Below are 12,619 nucleotides of genomic sequence, written 5' to 3' on the forward strand. Positions count from 1 at the left end.
TTGTAACGTTCAGAGCCTCTTAATGACGATGGAACACACAAATTGCGTCGCGATTCAATACATCGTCCTCCAGCCGACTTGTCTCCAAGGGTCTAGTGCTGCCTCGGGCACCTTATGGTCGTTCTCCTGTGAGTCTAGATTTTCGAATCCGACGCAAAACTGACAGTTAATTGTAACGTTCAGAGCCTCTTAATGACGATGGAACACACAAATTGCGTCGCGATTCAATACATCGTCCTACAGCCGACTTGTCTCCAAGGGTCTATTGCTGCCACGGGCACCTTATGGTCGTTCTCCTGTGAGTCTAGTTTTTCGAATGCGATGCAAAACTGACAGTTAATTGTAACCTTCAGAGCCTGTTAATGACGATGGGACACACAAATTGCGTCGCGACTCAATACATCGTCCTCCAGCCGACTTGTCTCCAAGGGTCTATTGCTGCCTCGGGCACCTTATGGTCGTACTTCTGTGAGTCTAGTTTTTCGAATGCGATGCAAAACTGACAGTTAATTGTAACGTTCAGAGCTCTTAATGACGATGGGACACACAAATTGCGTCGCGATTCAATACATCGTCCTACAGCCGACTTGTCTCCAAGGGTGTAGTGCTGCCTCGGGCACCATATGCTCGTTCTCCTGTGAGTCTAGATTTTCGAATGCGACGCAAAACTGACAGTGAATTGTAACGTTCAGAGCCTGTTAATGACGATGGGGCACACAAATTGAGTCGCGACTCAATACATCGTCCTCCAGCCGACTTGTCTCCAAGGGTCTAGTGCTGCCTCGGGCACCATATGCTCGTTCTCCTGTGAGTCTAGATTTTCGAATCCGACGCAAAACTGACAGTTAATTGTAACGTCCAGAGCCTGTTAATGACGATGGGACACAAATTGCGTCGCGACTCAATACATCGTCCTCCAGCCGACTTGTCTCCAAGGGTCTAGTGCTGCCTCGGGCACCTTATGGTCGTTCTCCTGTGAGTCTAGATTTTCGAATCCGACGCAAAACTGACAGTTAATTGTAACGTTCAGAGCCTGATACTGACGATGGAACACACAAATTGCGTCGCGATTCAATACATCGTCCTAAAGCCGACTTGTCTCAAAGGGTCTTGTGCTGCCTCGGGCACCATATGCTCGTTCTCCTGTGAGTCTAGTTTTTCGAATCCGACGCAAAACTGACAGTTAATTGTAACGTTCAGAGCCTGTTAATGACGATGGAACACACAAATTGCGTCGCGATTCAATACATCGTCCTCCAGCCGACTTGTCTCGAAGGGTCTATTGCTGCCTCGGGCACCTTATGGTCGTTCTCCTGTGAGTCTACATTTTCGAATCCGACGCAAAACTGACAGTTAATTGTAACGTTCAGAGCCTCTTAATGACGATGGAACACACAAATTGCGACGCGATTCAATACATCGTCCTACAGCCGACTTGTCTCCAAGGGTCTAGTGCTGCCTCGGGCACCATATGCTCGTTCTCCTGTGAGTCTAGATTTTCGAATCCGACGCAAAACTGACAGTGAATTGTAACGTTCAGAGCCTGTTAATGACGATGGCTCACACAAATTGCGTCGCGACTCAATACATCGTCCTCCAGCTGATTTGTCTCCAAGGGTCTAGTGCTGCCACGGGCACCTTATGGTCGTTCTCCTGTGAGTCTAGATTTTCGAATCCGACGCAAAACTGACAGTTAATTGTAAAGTTCAGAGCGTGATACTGACGATGGAACACACAAATTGCGTCGCGATTCAATACATCGTCCTCCAGCCGACTTGTCTCGAAGGGTCTATTGCTGCCTCGGGCACCTTATGGTCGTTCATCTGTGAGTCTAGATTTTCGAATCCGACGCAAAACTGACAGTGAATTGTAACGTTCAGAGCCTCTTAATGACGATGGAACACACAAATTGCGTCGCGATTCAATACATCGTCCTCCAGCCGACTTGTCTCCAAGGGTCTAGTGCTGCCTCGGGCACCTTATGGTCGTTCTCCTGTGAGTCTAGATTTTCGAATCCGACGCAAAACTGACAGTTAATTGTAACGTTCAGAGCCTCTTAATGACGATGGAACACACAAATTGCGTCGCGATTCAATACATCGTCCTCCAGCCGACTTGTCTCCAAGGGTCTATTGCTGCCTCGGGCGTTCTCCTGTGAGTCTAGTTTTTCGAATGCGATGCAAAACTGACAGTTAATTGTAACCTTCAGAGCCTGTTAATGACGATGGGACACACAAATTGCGTCGCGACTCAATACATCGTCCTCCAGCCGACTTGTCTCCAAGGGTCTATTGCTGCCTCGGGCACCTTATGGTCGCTCATCTGTGAGTCTAGATTTTCGAATCCGACGCAAAACTTAGAGTGAATTCTAACGTCCAGAGCCTCTTAATGACGATGGAACACACAAATTGCGTCGCGATTCAATACATCGTCCTACAGCCGACTTGTATCCAAGGGTCTAGTGCTGCCTCCGGCACCTTATGGTCGTTCATCTGTGAGTCTAGATTTTCGAATCCGACGCAAAACTGTCAGTGAATTGTAACGTTCAGAGCCTCTTGATGACAATGGGACACACAAATTGCGTCGCGACTCAATACATCGTCCTCCAGCCGACTTGTCTCCAAGGGTCTAGTGCTGCCTCGGGCACCATATGCTCGTTCTCCTGTGAGTCTAGATTTTCGAATCCGACGCAAAACTGACAGTTAATTGTAACGTCCAGAGCCTGTTAATGACGATGGGACACAAATTGCGTCGCGACTCAATACATCGTCCTCCAGCCGACTTGTCTCCAAGGGTCTAGTGCTGCCTCGGGCACCTTATGGTCGTTCTCCTGTGAGTCTAGATTTTCGAATCCGACGCAAAACTGACAGTTAATTGTAACGTTCAGAGCCTGATACTGACGATGGAACACACAAATTGCGTCGCGATTCAATACATCGTCCTAAAGCCGACTTGTCTCAAAGGGTCTTGTGCTGCCTCGGGCACCATATGCTCGTTCTCCTGTGAGTCTAGTTTTTCGAATCCGACGCAAAACTGACAGTTAATTGTAACGTTCAGAGCCTGTTAATGACGATGGAACACACAAATTGCGTCGCGATTCAATACATCGTCCTCCAGCCGACTTGTCTCGAAGGGTCTATTGCTGCCTCGGGCACCTTATGGTCGTTCTCCTGTGAGTCTACATTTTCGAATCCGACGCAAAACTGACAGTTAATTGTAACGTTCAGAGCCTCTTAATGACGATGGAACACACAAATTGCGACGCGATTCAATACATCGTCCTACAGCCGACTTGTATCCAAGGGTCTAGTGCTGCCTCGGGCACCATATGCTCGTTCTCCTGTGAGTCTAGATTTTCGAATCGGACGCAAAACTGTCAGTGAATTGTAACGTTCAGAGCCTCTTGATGACGATGGGACACACAAATTGCGTCGCGACTCAATACATCGTCCTCCAGCCGACTTGTCTCCAATGGTGTAGTGCTGCCTCGGGCACCTTATGGTCGTTCTCCTGTGAGTCTAGATTTTCGAATCCGACGCAAAACTGACAGTTAAATGTAACGTTCAGAGCCTCTTAATGACGATGGAACACACAAATTGCGTCTTGATTCAATACATCGTCCTCCAGCCGACTTGTCTCCAAGGGTCTATTGCTGCCTCGGGCACCATATGGTCGTTCTCCTGTGAGTCTAGATTTTCGAATCTGACGCAAAACTGACAGTGAATTGTAACGTTCAGAGCCTGTTAATGACGATGGGACACACAAATTGCGTCGCGACTCTATACATCGTCCTCCAGCCGACTTGTCTCCAAGGGTCTCGTGCTGCCTCGGGCACCTTATGGTCGTTCTCCTGTGAGTCTAGATTTTCGAATCCGACGCAAAACTGACAGTTAATTGTAACGTTCAGAGCCTGATACTGACGATGGAACACACAGATTGCGTCGCGATTCAATACATCGTCCTCCAGCCGACTTGTCTCGAAGGGTCTATTGCTGCCTCGGGCACCTTATGGTCGTTCATCTGTGAGTCTAGATTTTCGAATCCGACGCAAAACTGACAGTGAATTGTAACGTTCAGAGCCTCTTAATGACGATGGAACACACAAATTGCGTCGCGATTCAATACATCGTCCTCCAGCCGACTTGTCTCCAAGGGTCTAGTGCTGCCTCGGGCACCTTATGGTCGTTCTTCTGTGAGTCTAGATTTTCGAATCCGACGCAAAACTGACAGTTAATTGTAACGTTCAGAGCCTCTTAATGACGATGGAACACACAAATTGCGTCGCGATTCAATACATCGTCAGACAGCCGACTTGTCTCCAAGGGTCTAGTGCTGCCTCGGGCACCATATGCTCGTTCTCCTGTGAGTCTAGATTTTCGAATCCGACGCAAAACTGACAGTGAATTGTAACGTTCAGAGCCTGTTAATGACGATGGGACACACAAATTGCGTCGCGACTCAATACATCGTCCTCCAGCCGACTTGTCTCCAATGGTCTAGTGCTGCCTCGGGCACCTTATGGTCGTTCTCCTGTGAGTCTAGATTTTCGAATGCGATGCAAAACTGACAGTTAATTGTAACGTTCAGAGCCTCTTAATGACGATGGAACACACAAATTGCGTCGCGATTCAATACATCGTCCTACAGCCGACTTGTCTCCAAGGGTCTAGTGCTGCCTCGGGCACCATATGCTCGTTCTCCTGTGAGTCTAGATTTTCGAATCCGACGCAAAACTGACAGTTAATTGTAACGTTCAGAGCCTGTTAATGACGATGGGACACACAAATTGCGTCGCGACTCAATACATCGTCCTCCAGCCGACTTGTCTCCAAGGGTCTAGTGCTGCCTCGGGCACCTTATGGTCGTTCTCCTGTGAGTCTAGATTTTCGAATCCGACGCAAAACTGACAGTTAATTGTAACGTTCGGAGCCTGATACTGACGATGGAACACACAAATTGCATTGCGATTCAATACATCGTCCTCCAGCCGACTTGTCTCGAAGGGTCTATTGCTGCCTCGGGCACCTTATGGTCGTTCATCTGTGAGTCTAGATTTTCGAATCCGACGCAAAACTGACAGTGAATTGTAACGTTCAGAGCCTCTTAATGACGATGGAACACACAAATTGCGTCGCGATTCAATACATCGTCCTCCAGCCGACTTGTCTCCAAGGGTCTAGTGCTGCCTCGGGCACCTTATGGTCGTTCTCCTGTGAGTCTAGATTTTCGAATCCGACGCAAAACTGACAGTTAATTGTAACGTTCAGAGCCTCTTAATGACGATGGAACACACAAATTGCGTCGCGATTCAATACATCGTCCTCCAGCCGACTTGTCTCCAAGGGTCTATTGCTGCCTCGGGCGTTCTCCTGTGAGTCTAGTTTTTCGAATGCGATGCAAAACTGACAGTTAATTGTAACCTTCAGAGCCTGTTAATGACGATGGGACACACAAATTGCGTCGCGACTCAATACATCGTCCTCCAGCCGACTTGTCTCCAAGGGTCTATTGCTGCCTCGGGCACCTTATGGTCGCTCATCTGTGAGTCTAGATTTTCGAATCCGACGCAAAACTTAGAGTGAATTCTAACGTCCAGAGCCTCTTAATGACGATGGAACACACAAATTGCGTCGCGATTCAATACATCGTCCTACAGCCGACTTGTATCCAAGGGTCTAGTGCTGCCTCCGGCACCTTATGGTCGTTCATCTGTGAGTCTAGATTTTCGAATCCGACGCAAAACTGTCAGTGAATTGTAACGTTCAGAGCCTCTTGATGACAATGGGACACACAAATTGCGTCGCGACTCAATACATCGTCCTCCAGCCGACTTGTCTCCAAGGGTCTAGTGCTGCCTCGGGCACCTTATGGTCGTTCTCCTGTGAGTCTAGATTTTCGAATCCGACGCAAAACTGACAGTTAAATGTAACGTTCAGAGCCTCTTAATGACGATGGAACACACAAATTGCGTCGCGATTCAATACATCGTCCTCCAGCCGACTTGTCTCCAAGGGTCTATTGCTGCCTCGGGCACCTTATGGTCGTTCTCCTGTGAGTCTAGATTTTCGAATCTGACGCAAAACTGACAGTGAATTGTAACGTTCAGAGCCTGTTAATGACGATGGGACACACAAATTGCGTCGCGACTCAATACATCGTCCTCCAGCCGACTTGTCTCCAAGGGTCTAGTGCTGCCTCGGGCACCTTATGGTCGTTCTCCTGTGAGTCTAGATTTTCGAATCCGACGCAAAACTGAGAGTGAATTGTAACGTTCAGAGCCTCTTAATGACGATGGAACACACAAATTGCGTCGCGATTCAATACATCGTCCTACAGCCGACTTGTCTCCAAGGGTCTAGTGCTGCCTCGGGCACCATATGCTCGTTCTCCTGTCAGTCTAGATTTTCGAATCCGACGCAAAACTGACAGTGAATTGTAACGTTCAGAGCCTCTTGATGACGATGGGACACACAAATTGCGTCGCGACTCAATACATCGTCCTCCAGCCGACTTGTCTCCAAGGGTCTATTGCTGCCTCGGGCACCTTATGGTCGTTCTCCTGTGAGTCTAGATTTTCGAATCCGACGCAAAACTGACAGTGAATTGTAACGTTCAGAGCCTCTTAATGACGATGGAACACACAAATTGCGTCGCGATTCAATACATCGTCCTCCAGCCGACTTGTCTCCAAGGGTCTAGTGCTGCCTCGGGCACCTTATGGTCGTTCTCCTGTGAGTCTAGATTTTCGAATCCGACGCAAAACTGACAGTTAATTGTAACGTTCAGAGCCTCTTAATGACGATGGAACACACAAATTGCGTCGCGATTCAATACATCGGCCTACAGCCGACTTGTCTCCAAGGGTCTAGTGCTGCCTCGGGCACCATATGCTCGTTCTCCTGTGAGTCTAGATTTTCGAATCCGACGCAAAACTGACAGTGAATTGTAACGTTCAGAGCCTGTTAATGACGATGGGACACACAAATTGCGTCGCGACTCAATACATCGTCCTCCAGCCGACTTGTCTCCAAGGGTCTAGTGCTGCCTCGGGCACCTTATGGTCGTTCTCCTGTGAGTCTAGATTTTCGAATCCGACGCAAAACTGACAGTTAATTGTAACGTTGAGAGCCTCTTGATGACGATGGAACACACAAATTGCGTCGCGATTCAATACATCGTCCTACAGCCGACTTGTCTCCAAGGGTCTAGTGCTGCCTCGGGCACCTTATGGTCGTTCATCTGTGAGTCTAGATTTTCGAATCCGACGCAAAACTGACAGTGAATTGTAACGATCAGAGCATCTTAATGACGATGGAACACACAAATTGCGTCGCGATTCAATACATCGTCCTCCAGCCGACTTGTCTCCAAGGGTCTAGTGCTGCCTCGGGCACCTTATGGTCGTTCTCCTGTGAGTCTAGATTTTCGAATCCGACGCAAAACTGACAGTTAATTGTAACGTTCAGAGCCTCTTAATGACGATGGAACACACAAATTGCGTCGCGATTCAATACATCGTCCTACAGCCGACTTGTCTCCAAGGGTCTATTGCTGCCTCGGGCACCTTATGGTCGTTCTCCTGTGAGTCTAGTTTTTCGAATGCGATGCAAAACTGACAGTTAATTGTAACGTTCAGAGCCTCTTAATGACGATGGGACACACAAATTGCGTCGCGACTCAATACATCGTCCTCCAGCCGACTTGTCTCCAAGGGTCTATTGCTGCCTCGGGCACCTTATGGTCGTTCTTCTGTGAGTCTAGTTTTTCGAATGCGATGCAAAACTGACAGTTAATTGTAACGTTCAGAGCCTGTTAAAGACGATGGGACACACAAATTGCGTCGCGATTCAATACATCGTCCTACAGCCGACTTGTCTCCAAGGGTGTAGTGCTGCCTCGGGCACCATATGCTCGTTCTCCTGTGAGTCTAGATTTTCGAATCCGACGCAAAACTGACAGTGAATTGTAACGTTCAGAGCCTGTTAATGACGATGGGACACACAAATTGCGTCGCGACTCAATACATCGTCCTCCAGCCGACTTGTCTCCAAGGGTCTAGTTCTGCCTCGGGCACCTTATGGTCGTTCTCCTGTGAGTCTAGATTTTCGAATCCGACGCAAAACTGACAGTTAATTGTAACGTTCAGAGCCTCTTAATGACGATGGAACACACAAATTGCGTCGCGATTCAATACATCGTCCTACAGCCGACTTGTCTCCAAGGGTCTAGTGCTGCCTCGGGCACCATATGCTCGTTCTCCTGTGAGTCTAGATTTTCGAATCCGACGCAAAACTGACAGTGAATTGTAACGTTCAGAGCCTCTTGATGACGATGGAACACACAAATTGCTTCGCGATTCAATACATCGTCCTACAGCCGACTTGTCTCCAAGGGTCTAGTGCTGCCTCGGGCACCATATGCTCGTTCTCCTGTGAGTCTAGATTTTCGAATCCGACGCAAAACTGACAGTTAATTGTAACGTTCAGAGCCTGATACTGACGATGGAACACACAGATTGCGTCGCGATTCAATACATCGTCCTCCAGCCGACTTGTCTCGAAGGGTCTATTGCTGCCTCGGGCACCTTATGGTCGTTCATCTGTGAGTCTAGATTTTCGAATCCGACGCAAAACTGACAGTGAATTGTAACGTTCAGAGCCTCTTAATGACGATGGAACACACAAATTGCGTCGCGATTCAATACATCGTCCTACAGCCGACTTGTCTCCAAGGGTCTAGTGCTGCCTCGGGCATCATATGCTCGTTCTCCTGTGAGTCTAGATTTTCGAATCCGACGCAAAACTGACAGTGAATTGTAACGTTCAGAGCCTCTTGATGACGATGGAACACACAAATTGCGTCGCGATTCAATACATCGTCCCACAGCCGACCTGTCTCCAAGGGTCTCTTGCTGCCTCGGGCACCTTATGGTCGTTCTCCTGTGAGTCTAGATTTTCGAATGCGACGCAAAACTGACAGTGAATTGTAACGTTCAGAGCCTGTTAATGACGATGGGACACACAAATTGCGTCGCGACTCAATACATCGTCCTCCAGCCGACTTGTCTCCAAGGGTCTAGTGCTGCCTCGGGCACCTTATGGTCGTTCTCCTGTGAGTCTAGATTTTCGAATCCGACGCAAAACTGAGAGTGAATTGTAACGTTCAGAGCCTCTTAATGACGATGGAACACACAAATTGCGTCGCGATTCAATACATCGTCCTACAGCCGACTTGTCTCCAAGGGTCTAGTGCTGCCTCGGGCACCATATGCTCGTTCTCCTGTGAGTCTAGATTTTCGAATCCGACGCAAAACTGACAGTGAATTGTAACGTTCAGAGCCTCTTGATGACGATGGGACACACAAATTGCGTCGCGACTCAATACATCGTCCTCCAGCCGACTTGTCTCGAAGGGTCTATTGCTGCCTCGGGCACCTTATGGTCGTTCTCCTGTGAGTCTAGATTTTCGAATCCGACGCAAAACTGACAGTGAATTGTAACGTTCAGAGCCTCTTAATGACGATGGAACACACAAATTGCGTCGCAATTCAATACATCGTCCTCCAGCCGACTTGTCTCCAAGGGTCTAGTGCTGCCTCGGGCACCTTATGGTCGTTCTCCTGTGAGTCTAGATTTTCGAATCCGACGCAAAACTGACAGTTAATTGTAACGTTCAGAGCCTCTTAATGACGATGGAACACACAAATTGCGTCGCGATTCAATACATCGGCCTACAGCCGACTTGTCTCCAAGGGTCTAGTGCTGCCTCGGGCACCATATGCTCGTTCTCCTGTGAATCTAGATTTTCGAATCCGACGCAAAACTGACAGTGAATTGTAACGTTCAGAGCCTGTTAATGACGATGGGACACACAAATTGCGTCGCGACTCAATACATCGTCCTCCAGCCGACTTGTCTCCAAGGGTCTAGTGCTGCCTCGGGCACCTTATGGTCGTTCTCCTGTGAGTCTAGATTTTCGAATCCGACGCAAAACTGACAGTTAATTGTAACGTTCAGAGCCTCTTGATGACGATGGAACACACAAATTGCGTCGCGATTCAATACATCGTCCTACAGCCGACTTGTCTCCAAGGGTCTAGTGCTGCCTCGGGCACCTTATGGTCGTTCATCTGTGAGTCTAGATTTTCGAATCCGACGCAAAACTGACAGTGAATTGTAACGTTCAGAGCATCTTAATGACGATGGAACACACAAATTGCGTCGCGATTCAATACATCGTCCTCCAGCCGACTTGTCTCCAAGGGTCTAGTGCTGCCTCGGGCACCTTATGGTCGTTCTCCTGTGAGTCTAGATTTTCGAATCCGACGCAAAACTGACAGTTAATTGTAACGTTCAGAGCCTCTTAATGACGATGGAACACACAAATTGCGTCGCGATTCAATACATCGTCCTACAGCCGACTTGTCTCCAAGGGTCTATTGCTGCCTCGGGCACCTTATGGTCGTTCTCCTGTGAGTCTAGTTTTTCGAATGCGATGCAAAACTGACAGTTAATTGTAACGTTCAGAGCCTCTTAATGACGATGGGACACACAAATTGCGTCGCGACTCAATACATCGTCCTCCAGCCGACTTGTCTCCAAGGGTCTATTGCTGCCTCGGGCACCTTATGGTCGTTCTTCTGTGAGTCTAGTTTTTCGAATGCGATGCAAAACTGACAGTTAATTGTAACGTTCAGAGCCTGTTAATGACGATGGGACACACAAATTGCGTCGCGATTCAATACATCGTCCTACAGCCGACTTGTCTCCAAGGGTGTAGTGCTGCCTCGGGCACCATATGCTCGTTCTCCTGTGAGTCTAGATTTTCGAATCCGACGCAAAACTGACAGAGAATTGAAACGTTCAGAGCCTGTTAATGACGATGGGACACACAAATTGCGTCGCGACTCAATACATCGTCCTCCAGCCGACTTGTCTCCAAGGGTCTCTTGCTGCCTCGGGCACCTTATGGTCGTTCTCCTGTGAGTCTAGATTTTCGAATCCGACGCAAAACTGACAGTTAATTGTAAAGTTCAGAGCCTCTTAATGACGATGGAACACAAATTGCGTCGCGATTCAATACATCGTCCTACAGCCGACTTGTCTCCAAGGGTCTAGTGCTGCCTCGGGCACCATATGCTCGTTCTCCTGTGAGTTTAGATTTTCGAATCCGACGCAAAACTGACAGTGAATTGTAACGTTCAGAGCCTCTTGATGACGATGGAACACACAAATTGCTTCGCGATTCAATACATCGTCCTACAGCCGACTTGTCTCCAAGGGTCTAGTGCTGCCTCGGGCACCATATGCTCGTTCTCCTGTGAGTCTAGATTTTCGAATCCGACGCAAAACTGACAGTTAATTGTAACGTTCAGAGCCTGATACTGACGATGGAACACACAAATTGCGTCGCGACTCAATACATCGTCCTCCAGCCGACTTGTCTCCAAGGGTCTATTGCTGCCTCGGGCACCTTATGGTCGTTCTCCTGTGAGTCTAGATTTTCGAATCCGACGCAAAACTGACAGTGAATTGTAACGTTCAGAGCCTCTTAATGACGATGGAACACACAAATTGCGTCGCAATTCAATACATCGTCCTCCAGCCGACTTGTCTCCAAGGGTCTAGTGCTGCCTCGGGCACCTTATGGTCGTTCTCCTGTGAGTCTAGATTTTCGAATCCGACGCAAAACTGACAGTTAATTGTAACGTTCAGAGCCTCTTGATGACGATGGAACACACAAATTGCGTCGCGATTCAATACATCGTCCTACAGCCGACTTGTCTCCAAGGGTCTAGTGCTGCCTCGGGCACCTTATGGTCGTTCATCTGTGAGTCTAGATTTTCGAATCCGACGCAAAACTGACAGTGAATTGTAACGTTCAGAGCATCTTAATGACGATGGAACACACAAATTGCGTCGCGATTCAATACATCGTCCTCCAGCCGACTTGTCTCCAAGGGTCTAGTGCTGCCTCGGGCACCTTATGGTCGTTCTCCTGTGAGTCTAGATTTTCGAATCCGACGCAAAACTGACAGTTAATTGTAACGTTCAGAGCCTCTTAATGACGATGGAACACACAAATTGCGTCGCGATTCAATACATCGTCCTACAGCCGACTTGTCTCCAAGGGTCTATTGCTGCCTCGGGCACCTTATGGTCGTTCTCCTGTGAGTCTAGTTTTTCGAATGCGATGCAAAACTGACAGTTAATTGTAACGTTCAGAGCCTCTTAATGACGATGGGACACACAAATTGCGTCGCGACTCAATACATCGTCCTCCAGCCGACTTGTCTCCAAGGGTCTATTGCTGCCTCGGGCACCTTATGGTCGTTCTTCTGTGAGTCTAGTTTTTCGAATGCGATGCAAAACTGACAGTTAATTGTAACGTTCAGAGCCTGTTAATGACGATGGGACACACAAATTGCGTCGCGATTCAATACATCGTCCTACAGCCGACTTGTCTCCAAGGGTGTAGTGCTGCCTCGGGCACCATATGCTCGTTCTCCTGTGAGTCTAGATTTTCGAATCCGACGCAAAACTGACAGTGAATTGTAACGTTCAGAGCCTGTTAATGACGATGGGACACACAAATTGCGTCGCGACTCAATACATCGTCC

Source organism: Schistocerca nitens, chromosome 10 (genome assembly GCF_023898315.1).
Source record: "Schistocerca nitens isolate TAMUIC-IGC-003100 chromosome 10, iqSchNite1.1, whole genome shotgun sequence".
Lineage (NCBI taxonomy): Eukaryota > Metazoa > Arthropoda > Insecta > Orthoptera > Acrididae > Schistocerca > Schistocerca nitens.